General features: G+C 60.0%; 15 non-coding genes and 2 pseudogenes across 15 annotated transcripts; all 17 read right to left on the minus strand.

Annotated features, from left to right (window-relative positions):
• Positions 1 to 459: 459 nt before the first annotated feature.
• LOC138499503 (U1 spliceosomal RNA) lies at positions 460 to 623 on the minus strand. Its single transcript, XR_011279494.1, has one exon. It is a non-coding gene; the product is annotated as a U1 spliceosomal RNA (small nuclear RNA).
• Positions 624 to 1,248: 625 nt separating this feature from the next.
• On the minus strand, positions 1,249 to 1,375 carry LOC138498976 (U1 spliceosomal RNA; annotated as a pseudogene).
• A 612-nt stretch (positions 1,376 to 1,987) lies between these two features.
• LOC138499504 (U1 spliceosomal RNA) lies at positions 1,988 to 2,151 on the minus strand. Its single transcript, XR_011279495.1, has one exon. It is a non-coding gene; the product is annotated as a U1 spliceosomal RNA (small nuclear RNA).
• Positions 2,152 to 2,946: 795 nt separating this feature from the next.
• Positions 2,947 to 3,084, minus strand: LOC138498982 (U1 spliceosomal RNA; annotated as a pseudogene).
• Positions 3,085 to 5,114: 2,030 nt separating this feature from the next.
• On the minus strand, positions 5,115 to 5,278 carry LOC138499505 (U1 spliceosomal RNA). The gene has a single exon (XR_011279496.1). It is a non-coding gene; the product is annotated as a U1 spliceosomal RNA (small nuclear RNA).
• A 612-nt stretch (positions 5,279 to 5,890) lies between these two features.
• LOC138499506 (U1 spliceosomal RNA) lies at positions 5,891 to 6,054 on the minus strand. The gene has a single exon (XR_011279497.1). It is a non-coding gene; the product is annotated as a U1 spliceosomal RNA (small nuclear RNA).
• Positions 6,055 to 6,666: 612 nt separating this feature from the next.
• Positions 6,667 to 6,830, minus strand: LOC138498911 (U1 spliceosomal RNA). The gene has a single exon (XR_011279004.1). It is a non-coding gene; the product is annotated as a U1 spliceosomal RNA (small nuclear RNA).
• Positions 6,831 to 7,442: 612 nt separating this feature from the next.
• Positions 7,443 to 7,606, minus strand: LOC138499507 (U1 spliceosomal RNA). Its single transcript, XR_011279498.1, has one exon. It is a non-coding gene; the product is annotated as a U1 spliceosomal RNA (small nuclear RNA).
• A 612-nt stretch (positions 7,607 to 8,218) lies between these two features.
• LOC138499508 (U1 spliceosomal RNA) lies at positions 8,219 to 8,382 on the minus strand. The gene has a single exon (XR_011279499.1). It is a non-coding gene; the product is annotated as a U1 spliceosomal RNA (small nuclear RNA).
• A 612-nt stretch (positions 8,383 to 8,994) lies between these two features.
• On the minus strand, positions 8,995 to 9,158 carry LOC138499509 (U1 spliceosomal RNA). The gene has a single exon (XR_011279500.1). It is a non-coding gene; the product is annotated as a U1 spliceosomal RNA (small nuclear RNA).
• A 612-nt stretch (positions 9,159 to 9,770) lies between these two features.
• LOC138499510 (U1 spliceosomal RNA) lies at positions 9,771 to 9,934 on the minus strand. Its single transcript, XR_011279501.1, has one exon. It is a non-coding gene; the product is annotated as a U1 spliceosomal RNA (small nuclear RNA).
• Positions 9,935 to 10,546: 612 nt separating this feature from the next.
• Positions 10,547 to 10,710, minus strand: LOC138499511 (U1 spliceosomal RNA). The gene has a single exon (XR_011279502.1). It is a non-coding gene; the product is annotated as a U1 spliceosomal RNA (small nuclear RNA).
• Positions 10,711 to 11,322: 612 nt separating this feature from the next.
• LOC138499512 (U1 spliceosomal RNA) lies at positions 11,323 to 11,486 on the minus strand. Its single transcript, XR_011279503.1, has one exon. It is a non-coding gene; the product is annotated as a U1 spliceosomal RNA (small nuclear RNA).
• Positions 11,487 to 12,098: 612 nt separating this feature from the next.
• On the minus strand, positions 12,099 to 12,262 carry LOC138499514 (U1 spliceosomal RNA). Its single transcript, XR_011279504.1, has one exon. It is a non-coding gene; the product is annotated as a U1 spliceosomal RNA (small nuclear RNA).
• A 612-nt stretch (positions 12,263 to 12,874) lies between these two features.
• LOC138499515 (U1 spliceosomal RNA) lies at positions 12,875 to 13,038 on the minus strand. Its single transcript, XR_011279505.1, has one exon. It is a non-coding gene; the product is annotated as a U1 spliceosomal RNA (small nuclear RNA).
• A 612-nt stretch (positions 13,039 to 13,650) lies between these two features.
• On the minus strand, positions 13,651 to 13,814 carry LOC138499517 (U1 spliceosomal RNA). Its single transcript, XR_011279506.1, has one exon. It is a non-coding gene; the product is annotated as a U1 spliceosomal RNA (small nuclear RNA).
• A 612-nt stretch (positions 13,815 to 14,426) lies between these two features.
• LOC138499518 (U1 spliceosomal RNA) lies at positions 14,427 to 14,590 on the minus strand. Its single transcript, XR_011279507.1, has one exon. It is a non-coding gene; the product is annotated as a U1 spliceosomal RNA (small nuclear RNA).
• Between the last annotated feature and the right edge of the window lie 288 nt (positions 14,591 to 14,878).

The following is a 14,878-nucleotide window of genomic DNA, read 5'->3' on the forward strand; positions in this document are numbered from 1 at the left end:
CAGAGCTCAGCAGAAGAGGCACATTGCAGCACAGGTCCTTTCTCCCATCAGGCCCTGCTCCGCCCGAGATTTGCATACATTCCGGCCTGGCCCCCAGCCTGCAGGCCCAGTCGGATAGCGAGCAGGCCTGGTGCAGTGCGCCCACTGGCCTGTCGGCCCCCAGGGCCCATGGCCCTCCTGAGCCGACAGGCCACCCCGCTTAACAAGAGCGTCTTGGGTGGGGTGCTCCCCAGCAGGACACGGCAACGCCGTGAAGGCAACGCCCGATCGTGCCCGATCGGTGCTAGGCGCCTGTGCACTTGACCCCTCCAGTGAATGCTGGCCCTCTGGACTGCAGCAACATTCAGAGGCTACCTACTCACACACGTGACTTAAGAAACTCTGCTGCAAGACCAGGGGCTCCGTGTGTAAACAAGCTGACTCTGCACACTAAACTTTTTCTTTCTTTGACCAATAAATCAGGGGATAGCGCGAACGCAGTCCCCCACTACCAGAAATAATGCAGTCGAGTATCCCGCATTTGGGGACATCGCAGGGGTCAGCAAATCCGATGTGCAATGGATGAGCCTCACCCTGGGAGATCTGCCTTGTTGATCACAGATGCTCCCCTGCCAGGTAAGTATGAGTTGCGAGCAAGAGGGCAGGGGTTGGGCCTGTTCTGGAATCCCCGCTAAGCGAGGGTGAGAAGGCAGGCCCTGACCCAGCCCCAGCCCTCCCGGAAGCCCCGAGCGCCTGCAGAGCTGCCTGTCCCACGTTCAGGGGGAAGCTCCGGCAGGCAGAGCTCAGCAGAAGAGGCACATTGCAGCACAGGTCCTTTCTCCCATCAGGCCCTGCTCCGCCCGAGATTTGCATACATTCCGGCCTGGCCCCCAGCCTGCAGGCCCAGTCGGATAGCGAGCAGGCCTGGTGCAGTGCGCCCACTGGCCTGTCGGCCCCCAGGGCCCATGGCCCTCCTGAGCCGACAGGCCACCCCGCTTAACAAGAGCGTCTTGGGTGGGGTGCTCCCCAGCAGGACACGGCAACGCCGTGAAGGCAACGCCCGATCGTGCCCGATCGGTGCTAGGCGCCTGTGCACTTGACCCCTCCAGTGAATGCTGGCCCTCTGGACTGCAGCAACATTCAGAGGCTACCTACTCACACACGTGACTTAAGAAACTCTGCTGCAAGACCAGGGGCTCCGTGTGTAAACAAGCTGACTCTGCACACTAAACTTTTTCTTTCTTTGACCAATAAATCAGGGGATAGCGCGAACGCAGTCCGAGTATCCCGCATTTGGGGACATCGCAGGGGTCAGCAAATCCGATGTGCAATGGATGAGCCTCACCCTGGGAGATCTGCCTTGTTGATCACAGATGCTCCCCTGCCAGGTAAGTATGAGTTGCGAGCAAGAGGGCAGGGGTTGGGCCTGTTCTGGAATCCCCGCTAAGCGAGGGTGAGAAGGCAGGCCCTGACCCAGCCCCAGCCCTCCCGGAAGCCCCGAGCGCCTGCAGAGCTGCCTGTCCCACGTTCAGGGGGAAGCTCCGGCAGGCAGAGCTCAGCAGAAGAGGCACATTGCAGCACAGGTCCTTTCTCCCATCAGGCCCTGCTCCGCCCGAGATTTGCATACATTCCGGCCTGGCCCCCAGCCTGCAGGCCCAGTCGGATAGCGAGCAGGCCTGGTGCAGTGCGCCCACTGGCCTGTCGGCCCCCAGGGCCCATGGCCCTCCTGAGCCGACAGGCCACCCCGCTTAACAAGAGCGTCTTGGGTGGGGTGCTCCCCAGCAGGACACGGCAACGCCGTGAAGGCAACGCCCGATCGTGCCCGATCGGTGCTAGGCGCCTGTGCACTTGACCCCTCCAGTGAATGCTGGCCCTCTGGACTGCAGCAACATTCAGAGGCTACCTACTCACACACGTGACTTAAGAAACTCTGCTGCAAGACCAGGGGCTCCGTGTGTAAACAAGCTGACTCTGCACACTAAACTTTTTCTTTCTTTGACCAATAAATCAGGGGATAGCGCGAACGCAGTCCCCCACTACCAGAAATAATGCAGTCGAGTATCCCGCATTTGGGGACATCGCAGGGGTCAGCAAATCCGATGTGCAATGGATGAGCCTCACCCTGGGAGATCTGCCTTGTTGATCACAGATGCTCCCCTGCCAGGTAAGTATGAGTTGCGAGCAAGAGGGCAGGGGTTGGGCCTGTTCTGGAATCCCCGCTAAGCGAGGGTGAGAAGGCAGGCCCTGACCCAGCCCCAGCCCTCCCGGAAGCCCCGAGCGCCTGCAGAGCTGCCTGTCCCACGTTCAGGGGGAAGCTCCGGCAGGCAGAGCTCAGCAGAAGAGGCACATTGCAGCACAGGTCCTTTCTCCCATCAGGCCCTGCTCCGCCCGAGATTTGCATACATTCCGGCCTGGCCCCCAGCCTGCAGGCCCAGTCGGATAGCGAGCAGGCCTGGTGCAGTGCGCCCACTGGCCTGTCGGCCCCCAGGGCCCATGGCCCTCCTGAGCCGACAGGCCACCCCGCTTAACAAGAGCGTCTTGGGTGGGGTGCTCCCCAGCAGGACACGGCAACGCCGTGAAGGCAACGCCCGATCGTGCCCGATCGGTGCTCGGACGGGGCCGGCGGCAGCTGGTAGCCAGTGAACCCCCCCCCCCCCCAATCCCCAGGAGCTGGATGGGACTTCTTAAGGTTGGAGGGCCTGGCCGTGATAACAGAGCCCGGGCGGGGCGGGGCAGGGCGGCTTCAAGAACTACTGGGGCCCCTGATATCATGGGGCGCACAAGTCTGGGGTTAGGCGCCTGTGCACTTGACCCCTCCAGTGAATGCTGGCCCTCTGGACTGCAGCAACATTCAGAGGCTACCTACTCACACACGTGACTTAAGAAACTCTGCTGCAAGACCAGGGGCTCCGTGTGTAAACAAGCTGACTCTGCACACTAAACTTTTTCTTTCTTTGACCAATAAATCAGGGGATAGCGCGAACGCAGTCCCCCACTACCAGAAATAATGCAGTCGAGTATCCCGCATTTGGGGACATCGCAGGGGTCAGCAAATCCGATGTGCAATGGATGAGCCTCACCCTGGGAGATCTGCCTTGTTTTTTTTTTTTTTTTTTTTTTTTTTTTTTTGTAAAAATATCTTTATTAAGTGCTTAAAGATGATACAAGGGTAATAAATTCAATTCAATAAGAAGACTTTTGTGGCAATTACATTCCCCCCTCAAAGCAGAAGGGGTGGTTTCAATTTTACTTTGGGCATTTGGGTGGGTACATATATATTTTCTGTTCAGAGTCTGTGGTTTGCAAAGTGTTCGTGTTTTGCCTGAGTAGGCTAAGAGTTCCCTTTTTCTTTATTTTATTTTTGGATGATTGCCTGGGCTGGGGGTTTTACTCAGGGCCCCCATCTTCCAGGCTGTCCTTGATTTCGTAGTCTCTTAGCAGGCCGTGGACCATCCTGCGGCAGGCTTCGGTTGTCAGCAGCTCATCATTGAGGACCAGGCGTTTCCTTGCGTAGAGGAGAATGTCCTTCATGCAGCAGAGGGTCCTCCAGCAGTTCTGGATTGCCTCTACTGTGTGGGTCTGTGCAAAGAGTCCATACAGCACAGACTGGTGTATAATGTCTTGGGGCGGGATGTGAGCACTCAACTCAGTGTTCAGGGCCCTGCGCAGTTTCCTTGCAAAGGGGCATGCCCAGAAGAGGTGGTACGCTGTTTCCTCTGCCGGGCACCCCCTTGGGCAGCTCCTGTGTGGGCAGAGGCCCCGTCTGTTCATGAATGCTCGCACAGATAGTGCCCCCCTCACCGTCAGCCAGGCGATGTCCTTGTGAATATTCAGGAGTTTGTTTGATGCCACATTTTCCCACACCTGGGTAACTGTGGCCGCTGGCAGGTCCTCAATGGGATCTGTGGTGTCTTGGGCCCTGATCAGGTTGTGGATTGTCCTTGGGTTCCACAATGCAGGCACCACCCCCTGAAGGCCAAAATCTGCGATGAACTTTTCCATCTCCCTGTAGTACCAAGGGAGCGTCCAGTTGTACGGGGCCCTGTTTTCCCACTTGTCCCAGCCTAGCCTCCTCCATGTTGGTGTGAGGAAGAAGCGGAAAAGGAGGTAGGCTGAGTGGGTCTTGTTGGCGTTGCCCAGGGAAATCCTGACGCAGGTGCAGGCGAAGCAGGCCCGCAGTCTTGTAGGGAGGTCCGGGATTCCTTTCCCTCCTTTGCGCGGTTCCTTGTACATGGATGATCTCTTAACTCTGTCCATCTTTGAGCCCCAGACAAAGTGGAAGACCATGGCGTTGATGGCCCGCGCCTCTCTGGCTTGGAGGGGCCACGCTTGGGCCACATACTGCAGGACAGGCAGCGCATCATTTCTCAGCACCAGAGCCTTCCCTTCCATGCTCAGTTTGCGGAGACTCCAGAGACCCAGTTTCTGTTTGACCTTGGCCAGGCGTTCCTTCCAGCTTTTCAGCGCTGCCCCCTGGGAGATCTGCCTTGTTGATCACAGATGCTCCCCTGCCAGGTAAGTATGAGTTGCGAGCAAGAGGGCAGGGGTTGGGCCTGTTCTGGAATCCCCGCTAAGCGAGGGTGAGAAGGCAGGCCCTGACCCAGCCCCAGCCCTCCCGGAAGCCCCGAGCGCCTGCAGAGCTGCCTGTCCCACGTTCAGGGGGAAGCTCCGGCAGGCAGAGCTCAGCAGAAGAGGCACATTGCAGCACAGGTCCTTTCTCCCATCAGGCCCTGCTCCGCCCGAGATTTGCATACATTCCGGCCTGGCCCCCAGCCTGCAGGCCCAGTCGGATAGCGAGCAGGCCTGGTGCAGTGCGCCCACTGGCCTGTCGGCCCCCAGGGCCCATGGCCCTCCTGAGCCGACAGGCCACCCCGCTTAACAAGAGCGTCTTGGGTGGGGTGCTCCCCAGCAGGACACGGCAACGCCGTGAAGGCAACGCCCGATCGTGCCCGATCGGTGCTAGGCGCCTGTGCACTTGACCCCTCCAGTGAATGCTGGCCCTCTGGACTGCAGCAACATTCAGAGGCTACCTACTCACACACGTGACTTAAGAAACTCTGCTGCAAGACCAGGGGCTCCGTGTGTAAACAAGCTGACTCTGCACACTAAACTTTTTCTTTCTTTGACCAATAAATCAGGGGATAGCGCGAACGCAGTCCCCCACTACCAGAAATAATGCAGTCGAGTATCCCGCATTTGGGGACATCGCAGGGGTCAGCAAATCCGATGTGCAATGGATGAGCCTCACCCTGGGAGATCTGCCTTGTTGATCACAGATGCTCCCCTGCCAGGTAAGTATGAGTTGCGAGCAAGAGGGCAGGGGTTGGGCCTGTTCTGGAATCCCCGCTAAGCGAGGGTGAGAAGGCAGGCCCTGACCCAGCCCCAGCCCTCCCGGAAGCCCCGAGCGCCTGCAGAGCTGCCTGTCCCACGTTCAGGGGGAAGCTCCGGCAGGCAGAGCTCAGCAGAAGAGGCACATTGCAGCACAGGTCCTTTCTCCCATCAGGCCCTGCTCCGCCCGAGATTTGCATACATTCCGGCCTGGCCCCCAGCCTGCAGGCCCAGTCGGATAGCGAGCAGGCCTGGTGCAGTGCGCCCACTGGCCTGTCGGCCCACAGGGCCCATGGCCCTCCTGAGCCGACAGGCCACCCCGCTTAACAAGAGCGTCTTGGGTGGGGTGCTCCCCAGCAGGACACGGCAACGCCGTGAAGGCAACGCCCGATCGTGCCCGATCGGTGCTAGGCGCCTGTGCACTTGACCCCTCCAGTGAATGCTGGCCCTCTGGACTGCAGCAACATTCAGAGGCTACCTACTCACACACGTGACTTAAGAAACTCTGCTGCAAGACCAGGGGCTCCGTGTGTAAACAAGCTGACTCTGCACACTAAACTTTTTCTTTCTTTGACCAATAAATCAGGGGATAGCGCGAACGCAGTCCCCCACTACCAGAAATAATGCAGTCGAGTATCCCGCATTTGGGGACATCGCAGGGGTCAGCAAATCCGATGTGCAATGGATGAGCCTCACCCTGGGAGATCTGCCTTGTTGATCACAGATGCTCCCCTGCCAGGTAAGTATGAGTTGCGAGCAAGAGGGCAGGGGTTGGGCCTGTTCTGGAATCCCCGCTAAGCGAGGGTGAGAAGGCAGGCCCTGACCCAGCCCCAGCCCTCCCGGAAGCCCCGAGCGCCTGCAGAGCTGCCTGTCCCACGTTCAGGGGGAAGCTCCGGCAGGCAGAGCTCAGCAGAAGAGGCACATTGCAGCACAGGTCCTTTCTCCCATCAGGCCCTGCTCCGCCCGAGATTTGCATACATTCCGGCCTGGCCCCCAGCCTGCAGGCCCAGTCGGATAGCGAGCAGGCCTGGTGCAGTGCGCCCACTGGCCTGTCGGCCCCCAGGGCCCATGGCCCTCCTGAGCCGACAGGCCACCCCGCTTAACAAGAGCGTCTTGGGTGGGGTGCTCCCCAGCAGGACACGGCAACGCCGTGAAGGCAACGCCCGATCGTGCCCGATCGGTGCTAGGCGCCTGTGCACTTGACCCCTCCAGTGAATGCTGGCCCTCTGGACTGCAGCAACATTCAGAGGCTACCTACTCACACACGTGACTTAAGAAACTCTGCTGCAAGACCAGGGGCTCCGTGTGTAAACAAGCTGACTCTGCACACTAAACTTTTTCTTTCTTTGACCAATAAATCAGGGGATAGCGCGAACGCAGTCCCCCACTACCAGAAATAATGCAGTCGAGTATCCCGCATTTGGGGACATCACAGGGGTCAGCAAATCCGATGTGCAATGGATGAGCCTCACCCTGGGAGATCTGCCTTGTTGATCACAGATGCTCCCCTGCCAGGTAAGTATGAGTTGCGAGCAAGAGGGCAGGGGTTGGGCCTGTTCTGGAATCCCCGCTAAGCGAGGGTGAGAAGGCAGGCCCTGACCCAGCCCCAGCCCTCCCGGAAGCCCCGAGCGCCTGCAGAGCTGCCTGTCCCACGTTCAGGGGGAAGCTCCGGCAGGCAGAGCTCAGCAGAAGAGGCACATTGCAGCACAGGTCCTTTCTCCCATCAGGCCCTGCTCCGCCCGAGATTTGCATACATTCCGGCCTGGCCCCCAGCCTGCAGGCCCAGTCGGATAGCGAGCAGGCCTGGTGCAGTGCGCCCACTGGCCTGTCGGCCCCCAGGGCCCATGGCCCTCCTGAGCCGACAGGCCACCCCGCTTAACAAGAGCGTCTTGGGTGGGGTGCTCCCCAGCAGGACACGGCAACGCCGTGAAGGCAACGCCCGATCGTGCCCGATCGGTGCTAGGCGCCTGTGCACTTGACCCCTCCAGTGAATGCTGGCCCTCTGGACTGCAGCAACATTCAGAGGCTACCTACTCACACACGTGACTTAAGAAACTCTGCTGCAAGACCAGGGGCTCCGTGTGTAAACAAGCTGACTCTGCACACTAAACTTTTTCTTTCTTTGACCAATAAATCAGGGGATAGCGCGAACGCAGTCCCCCACTACCAGAAATAATGCAGTCGAGTATCCCGCATTTGGGGACATCGCAGGGGTCAGCAAATCCGATGTGCAATGGATGAGCCTCACCCTGGGAGATCTGCCTTGTTGATCACAGATGCTCCCCTGCCAGGTAAGTATGAGTTGCGAGCAAGAGGGCAGGGGTTGGGCCTGTTCTGGAATCCCCGCTAAGCGAGGGTGAGAAGGCAGGCCCTGACCCAGCCCCAGCCCTCCCGGAAGCCCCGAGCGCCTGCAGAGCTGCCTGTCCCACGTTCAGGGGGAAGCTCCGGCAGGCAGAGCTCAGCAGAAGAGGCACATTGCAGCACAGGTCCTTTCTCCCATCAGGCCCTGCTCCGCCCGAGATTTGCATACATTCCGGCCTGGCCCCCAGCCTGCAGGCCCAGTCGGATAGCGAGCAGGCCTGGTGCAGTGCGCCCACTGGCCTGTCGGCCCCCAGGGCCCATGGCCCTCCTGAGCCGACAGGCCACCCCGCTTAACAAGAGCGTCTTGGGTGGGGTGCTCCCCAGCAGGACACGGCAACGCCGTGAAGGCAACGCCCGATCGTGCCCGATCGGTGCTAGGCGCCTGTGCACTTGACCCCTCCAGTGAATGCTGGCCCTCTGGACTGCAGCAACATTCAGAGGCTACCTACTCACACACGTGACTTAAGAAACTCTGCTGCAAGACCAGGGGCTCCGTGTGTAAACAAGCTGACTCTGCACACTAAACTTTTTCTTTCTTTGACCAATAAATCAGGGGATAGCGCGAACGCAGTCCCCCACTACCAGAAATAATGCAGTCGAGTATCCCGCATTTGGGGACATCGCAGGGGTCAGCAAATCCGATGTGCAATGGATGAGCCTCACCCTGGGAGATCTGCCTTGTTGATCACAGATGCTCCCCTGCCAGGTAAGTATGAGTTGCGAGCAAGAGGGCAGGGGTTGGGCCTGTTCTGGAATCCCCGCTAAGCGAGGGTGAGAAGGCAGGCCCTGACCCAGCCCCAGCCCTCCCGGAAGCCCCGAGCGCCTGCAGAGCTGCCTGTCCCACGTTCAGGGGGAAGCTCCGGCAGGCAGAGCTCAGCAGAAGAGGCACATTGCAGCACAGGTCCTTTCTCCCATCAGGCCCTGCTCCGCCCGAGATTTGCATACATTCCGGCCTGGCCCCCAGCCTGCAGGCCCAGTCGGATAGCGAGCAGGCCTGGTGCAGTGCGCCCACTGGCCTGTCGGCCCCCAGGGCCCATGGCCCTCCTGAGCCGACAGGCCACCCCGCTTAACAAGAGCGTCTTGGGTGGGGTGCTCCCCAGCAGGACACGGCAACGCCGTGAAGGCAACGCCCGATCGTGCCCGATCGGTGCTAGGCGCCTGTGCACTTGACCCCTCCAGTGAATGCTGGCCCTCTGGACTGCAGCAACATTCAGAGGCTACCTACTCACACACGTGACTTAAGAAACTCTGCTGCAAGACCAGGGGCTCCGTGTGTAAACAAGCTGACTCTGCACACTAAACTTTTTCTTTCTTTGACCAATAAATCAGGGGATAGCGCGAACGCAGTCCCCCACTACCAGAAATAATGCAGTCGAGTATCCCGCATTTGGGGACATCGCAGGGGTCAGCAAATCCGATGTGCAATGGATGAGCCTCACCCTGGGAGATCTGCCTTGTTGATCACAGATGCTCCCCTGCCAGGTAAGTATGAGTTGCGAGCAAGAGGGCAGGGGTTGGGCCTGTTCTGGAATCCCCGCTAAGCGAGGGTGAGAAGGCAGGCCCTGACCCAGCCCCAGCCCTCCCGGAAGCCCCGAGCGCCTGCAGAGCTGCCTGTCCCACGTTCAGGGGGAAGCTCCGGCAGGCAGAGCTCAGCAGAAGAGGCACATTGCAGCACAGGTCCTTTCTCCCATCAGGCCCTGCTCCGCCCGAGATTTGCATACATTCCGGCCTGGCCCCCAGCCTGCAGGCCCAGTCGGATAGCGAGCAGGCCTGGTGCAGTGCGCCCACTGGCCTGTCGGCCCCCAGGGCCCATGGCCCTCCTGAGCCGACAGGCCACCCCGCTTAACAAGAGCGTCTTGGGTGGGGTGCTCCCCAGCAGGACACGGCAACGCCGTGAAGGCAACGCCCGATCGTGCCCGATCGGTGCTAGGCGCCTGTGCACTTGACCCCTCCAGTGAATGCTGGCCCTCTGGACTGCAGCAACATTCAGAGGCTACCTACTCACACACGTGACTTAAGAAACTCTGCTGCAAGACCAGGGGCTCCGTGTGTAAACAAGCTGACTCTGCACACTAAACTTTTTCTTTCTTTGACCAATAAATCAGGGGATAGCGCGAACGCAGTCCCCCACTACCAGAAATAATGCAGTCGAGTATCCCGCATTTGGGGACATCGCAGGGGTCAGCAAATCCGATGTGCAATGGATGAGCCTCACCCTGGGAGATCTGCCTTGTTGATCACAGATGCTCCCCTGCCAGGTAAGTATGAGTTGCGAGCAAGAGGGCAGGGGTTGGGCCTGTTCTGGAATCCCCGCTAAGCGAGGGTGAGAAGGCAGGCCCTGACCCAGCCCCAGCCCTCCCGGAAGCCCCGAGCGCCTGCAGAGCTGCCTGTCCCACGTTCAGGGGGAAGCTCCGGCAGGCAGAGCTCAGCAGAAGAGGCACATTGCAGCACAGGTCCTTTCTCCCATCAGGCCCTGCTCCGCCCGAGATTTGCATACATTCCGGCCTGGCCCCCAGCCTGCAGGCCCAGTCGGATAGCGAGCAGGCCTGGTGCAGTGCGCCCACTGGCCTGTCGGCCCCCAGGGCCCATGGCCCTCCTGAGCCGACAGGCCACCCCGCTTAACAAGAGCGTCTTGGGTGGGGTGCTCCCCAGCAGGACACGGCAACGCCGTGAAGGCAACGCCCGATCGTGCCCGATCGGTGCTAGGCGCCTGTGCACTTGACCCCTCCAGTGAATGCTGGCCCTCTGGACTGCAGCAACATTCAGAGGCTACCTACTCACACACGTGACTTAAGAAACTCTGCTGCAAGACCAGGGGCTCCGTGTGTAAACAAGCTGACTCTGCACACTAAACTTTTTCTTTCTTTGACCAATAAATCAGGGGATAGCGCGAACGCAGTCCCCCACTACCAGAAATAATGCAGTCGAGTATCCCGCATTTGGGGACATCGCAGGGGTCAGCAAATCCGATGTGCAATGGATGAGCCTCACCCTGGGAGATCTGCCTTGTTGATCACAGATGCTCCCCTGCCAGGTAAGTATGAGTTGCGAGCAAGAGGGCAGGGGTTGGGCCTGTTCTGGAATCCCCGCTAAGCGAGGGTGAGAAGGCAGGCCCTGACCCAGCCCCAGCCCTCCCGGAAGCCCCGAGCGCCTGCAGAGCTGCCTGTCCCACGTTCAGGGGGAAGCTCCGGCAGGCAGAGCTCAGCAGAAGAGGCACATTGCAGCACAGGTCCTTTCTCCCATCAGGCCCTGCTCCGCCCGAGATTTGCATACATTCCGGCCTGGCCCCCAGCCTGCAGGCCCAGTCGGATAGCGAGCAGGCCTGGTGCAGTGCGCCCACTGGCCTGTCGGCCCCCAGGGCCCATGGCCCTCCTGAGCCGACAGGCCACCCCGCTTAACAAGAGCGTCTTGGGTGGGGTGCTCCCCAGCAGGACACGGCAACGCCGTGAAGGCAACGCCCGATCGTGCCCGATCGGTGCTAGGCGCCTGTGCACTTGACCCCTCCAGTGAATGCTGGCCCTCTGGACTGCAGCAACATTCAGAGGCTACCTACTCACACACGTGACTTAAGAAACTCTGCTGCAAGACCAGGGGCTCCGTGTGTAAACAAGCTGACTCTGCACACTAAACTTTTTCTTTCTTTGACCAATAAATCAGGGGATAGCGCGAACGCAGTCCCCCACTACCAGAAATAATGCAGTCGAGTATCCCGCATTTGGGGACATCGCAGGGGTCAGCAAATCCGATGTGCAATGGATGAGCCTCACCCTGGGAGATCTGCCTTGTTGATCACAGATGCTCCCCTGCCAGGTAAGTATGAGTTGCGAGCAAGAGGGCAGGGGTTGGGCCTGTTCTGGAATCCCCGCTAAGCGAGGGTGAGAAGGCAGGCCCTGACCCAGCCCCAGCCCTCCCGGAAGCCCCGAGCGCCTGCAGAGCTGCCTGTCCCACGTTCAGGGGGAAGCTCCGGCAGGCAGAGCTCAGCAGAAGAGGCACATTGCAGCACAGGTCCTTTCTCCCATCAGGCCCTGCTCCGCCCGAGATTTGCATACATTCCGGCCTGGCCCCCAGCCTGCAGGCCCAGTCGGATAGCGAGCAGGCCTGGTGCAGTGCGCCCACTGGCCTGTCGGCCCCCAGGGCCCATGGCCCTCCTGAGCCGACAGGCCACCCCGCTTAACAAGAGCGTCTTGGGTGGGGTGCTCCCCAGCAGGACACGGCAACGCCGTGAAGGCAACGCCCGATCGTGCCCGATCGGTGCTAGGCGCCTGTGCACTTGACCCCTCCAGTGAATGCTGGCCCTCTGGACTGCAGCAACATTCAGAGGCTACCTACTCACACACGTGACTTAAGAAACTCTGCTGCAAGACCAGGGGCTCCGTGTGTAAACAAGCTGACTCTGCACACTAAACTTTTTCTTTCTTTGACCAATAAATCAGGGGATAGCGCGAACGCAGTCCCCCACTACCAGAAATAATGCAGTCGAGTATCCCGCATTTGGGGACATCGCAGGGGTCAGCAAATCCGATGTGCAATGGATGAGCCTCACCCTGGGAGATCTGCCTTGTTGATCACAGATGCTCCCCTGCCAGGTAAGTATGAGTTGCGAGCAAGAGGGCAGGGGTTGGGCCTGTTCTGGAATCCCCGCTAAGCGAGGGTGAGAAGGCAGGCCCTGACCCAGCCCCAGCCCTCCCGGAAGCCCCGAGCGCCTGCAGAGCTGCCTGTCCCACGTTCAGGGGGAAGCTCCGGCAGGCAGAGCTCAGCAGAAGAGGCACATTGCAGCACAGGTCCTTTCTCCCATCAGACCCTGCTCCGCCCGAGATTTGCATACATTCCGGCCTGGCCCCCAGCCTGCAGGCCCAGTCGGATAGCGAGCAGGCCTGGTGCAGTGCGCCCACTGGCCTGTCGGCCCCCAGGGCCCATGGCCCTCCTGAGCCGACAGGCCACCCCGCTTAACAAGAGCGTCTTGGGTGGGGTGCTCCCCAGCAGGACACGGCAACGCCGTGAAGGCAACGCCCGATCGTGCCCGATCGGTGCTAGGCGCCTGTGCACTTGACCCCTCCAGTGAATGCTGGCCCTCTGGACTGCAGCAACATTCAGAGGCTACCTACTCACACACGTGACTTAAGAAACTCTGCTGCAAGACCAGGGGCTCCGTGTGTAAACAAGCTGACTCTGCACACTAAACTTTTTCTTTCTTTGACCAATAAATCAGGGGATAGCGCGAACGCAGTCCCCCACTACCAGAAATAATGCAGTCGAGTATCCCGCATTTGGGGACATCGCAGGGGTCAGCAAATCCGATGTGCAATGGATGAGCCTCACCCTGGGAGATCTGCCTTGTTGATCACAGATGCTCCCCTGCCAGGTAAGTATGAGTTGCGAGCAAGAGGGCAGGGGTTGGGCCTGTTCTGGAATCCCCGCTAAGCGAGGGTGAGAAGGCAGGCCCTGACCCAGCCCCAGCCCTCCCGGAAGCCCCGAGCGCCTGCAGAGCTGCCTGTCCCACGTTCAGGGGGAAGCTCCGGCAGGCAGAGCTCAGCAGAAGAGGCACATTGCAGCACAGGTCCTTTCTCCCATCAGGCCCTGCTCCGCCCGAGATTTGCATACATTCCGGCCTGGCCCCCAGCCTGCAGGCCCAGTCGGATAGCGAGCAGGCCTGGTGCAGTGCGCCCACTGGCCTGTCGGCCCCCAGGGCCCATGGCCCTCCTGAGCCGACAGGCCACCCCGCTTAACAAGAGCGTCTTGGGTGGGGTGCTCCCCAGCAGGACACGGCAACGCCGTGAAGGCAACGCCCGATCGTGCCCGATCGGTGCTAGGCGCCTGTGCACTTGACCCCTCCAGTGAATGCTGGCCCTCTGGACTGCAGCAACATTCAGAGGCTACCTACTCACACACGTGACTTAAGAAACTCTGCTGCAAGACCAGGGGCTCCGTGTGTAAACAAGCTGACTCTGCACACTAAACTTTTTCTTTCTTTGACCAATAAATCAGGGGATAGCGCGAACGCAGTCCCCCACTACCAGAAATAATGCAGTCGAGTATCCCGCATTTGGGGACATCGCAGGGGTCAGCAAATCCGATGTGCAATGGATGAGCCTCACCCTGGGAGATCTGCCTTGTTGATCACAGATGCTCCCCTGCCAGGTAAGTATGAGTTGCGAGCAAGAGGGCAGGGGTTGGGCCTGTTCTGGAATCCCCGCTAAGCGAGGGTGAGAAGGCAGGCCCTGACCCAGCCCCAGCCCTCCCGGAAGCCCCGAGCGCCTGCAGAGCTGCCTGTCCCACGTTCAGGGGGAAGCTCCGGCAGGCAGAGCTCAGCAGAAGAGGCACATTGCAGCACAGGTCCTTTCTCCCATCAGGCCCTGCTCCGCCCGAGATTTGCATACATTCCGGCCTGGCCCCCAGCCTGCAGGCCCAGTCGGATAGCGAGCAGGCCTGGTGCAGTGCGCCCACTGGCCTGTCGGCCCCCAGGGCCCATGGCCCTCCTGAGCCGACAGGCCACCCCGCTTAACAAGAGCGTCTTGGGTGGGGTGCTCCCCAGCAGGACACGGCAACGCCGTGAAGGCAACGCCCGATCGTGCCCGATCGGTGCTAGGCGCCTGTGCACTTGACCCCTCCAGTGAATGCTGGCCCTCTGGACTGCAGCAACATTCAGAGGCTACCTACTCACACACGTGACTTAAGAAACTCTGCTGCAAGACCAGGGGCTCCGTGTGTAAACAAGCTGACTCTGCACACTAAACTTTTTCTTTCTTTGACCAATAAATCAGGGGATAGCGCGAACGCAGTCCCCCACTACCAGAAATAATGCAGTCGAGTATCCCGCATTTGGGGACATCGCAGGGGTCAGCAAATCCGATGTGCAATGGATGAGCCTCACCCTGGGAGATCTGCCTTGTTGATCACAGATGCTCCCCTGCCAGGTAAGTATGAGTTGCGAGCAAGAGGGCAGGGGTTGGGCCTGTTCTGGAATCCCCGCTAAGCGAGGGTGAGAAGGCAGGCCCTGACCCAGCCCCAGCCCTCCCGGAAGCCCCGAGCGCCTGCAGAGCTGCCTGTCCCACGTTCAGGGGGAAGCTCCGGCAGGCAGAGCTCAGCAGAAGAGGCACATTGCAGCACAGGTCCTTTCTCCCATCAGGCCCTGCTCCGCCCGAGATTTGCATACATTCCGGCCTGGCCCCCAGCCTGCAGGCCCAGTCGGATAGCGAGCAGGCCTGGTGCA

The sequence above is a fragment of the Ambystoma mexicanum genome, chromosome 5q (assembly GCF_040938575.1).
Source record: "Ambystoma mexicanum isolate Mex_15411 chromosome 5q, UKY_AmexF1_1, whole genome shotgun sequence".
Lineage (NCBI taxonomy): Eukaryota > Metazoa > Chordata > Amphibia > Caudata > Ambystomatidae > Ambystoma > Ambystoma mexicanum.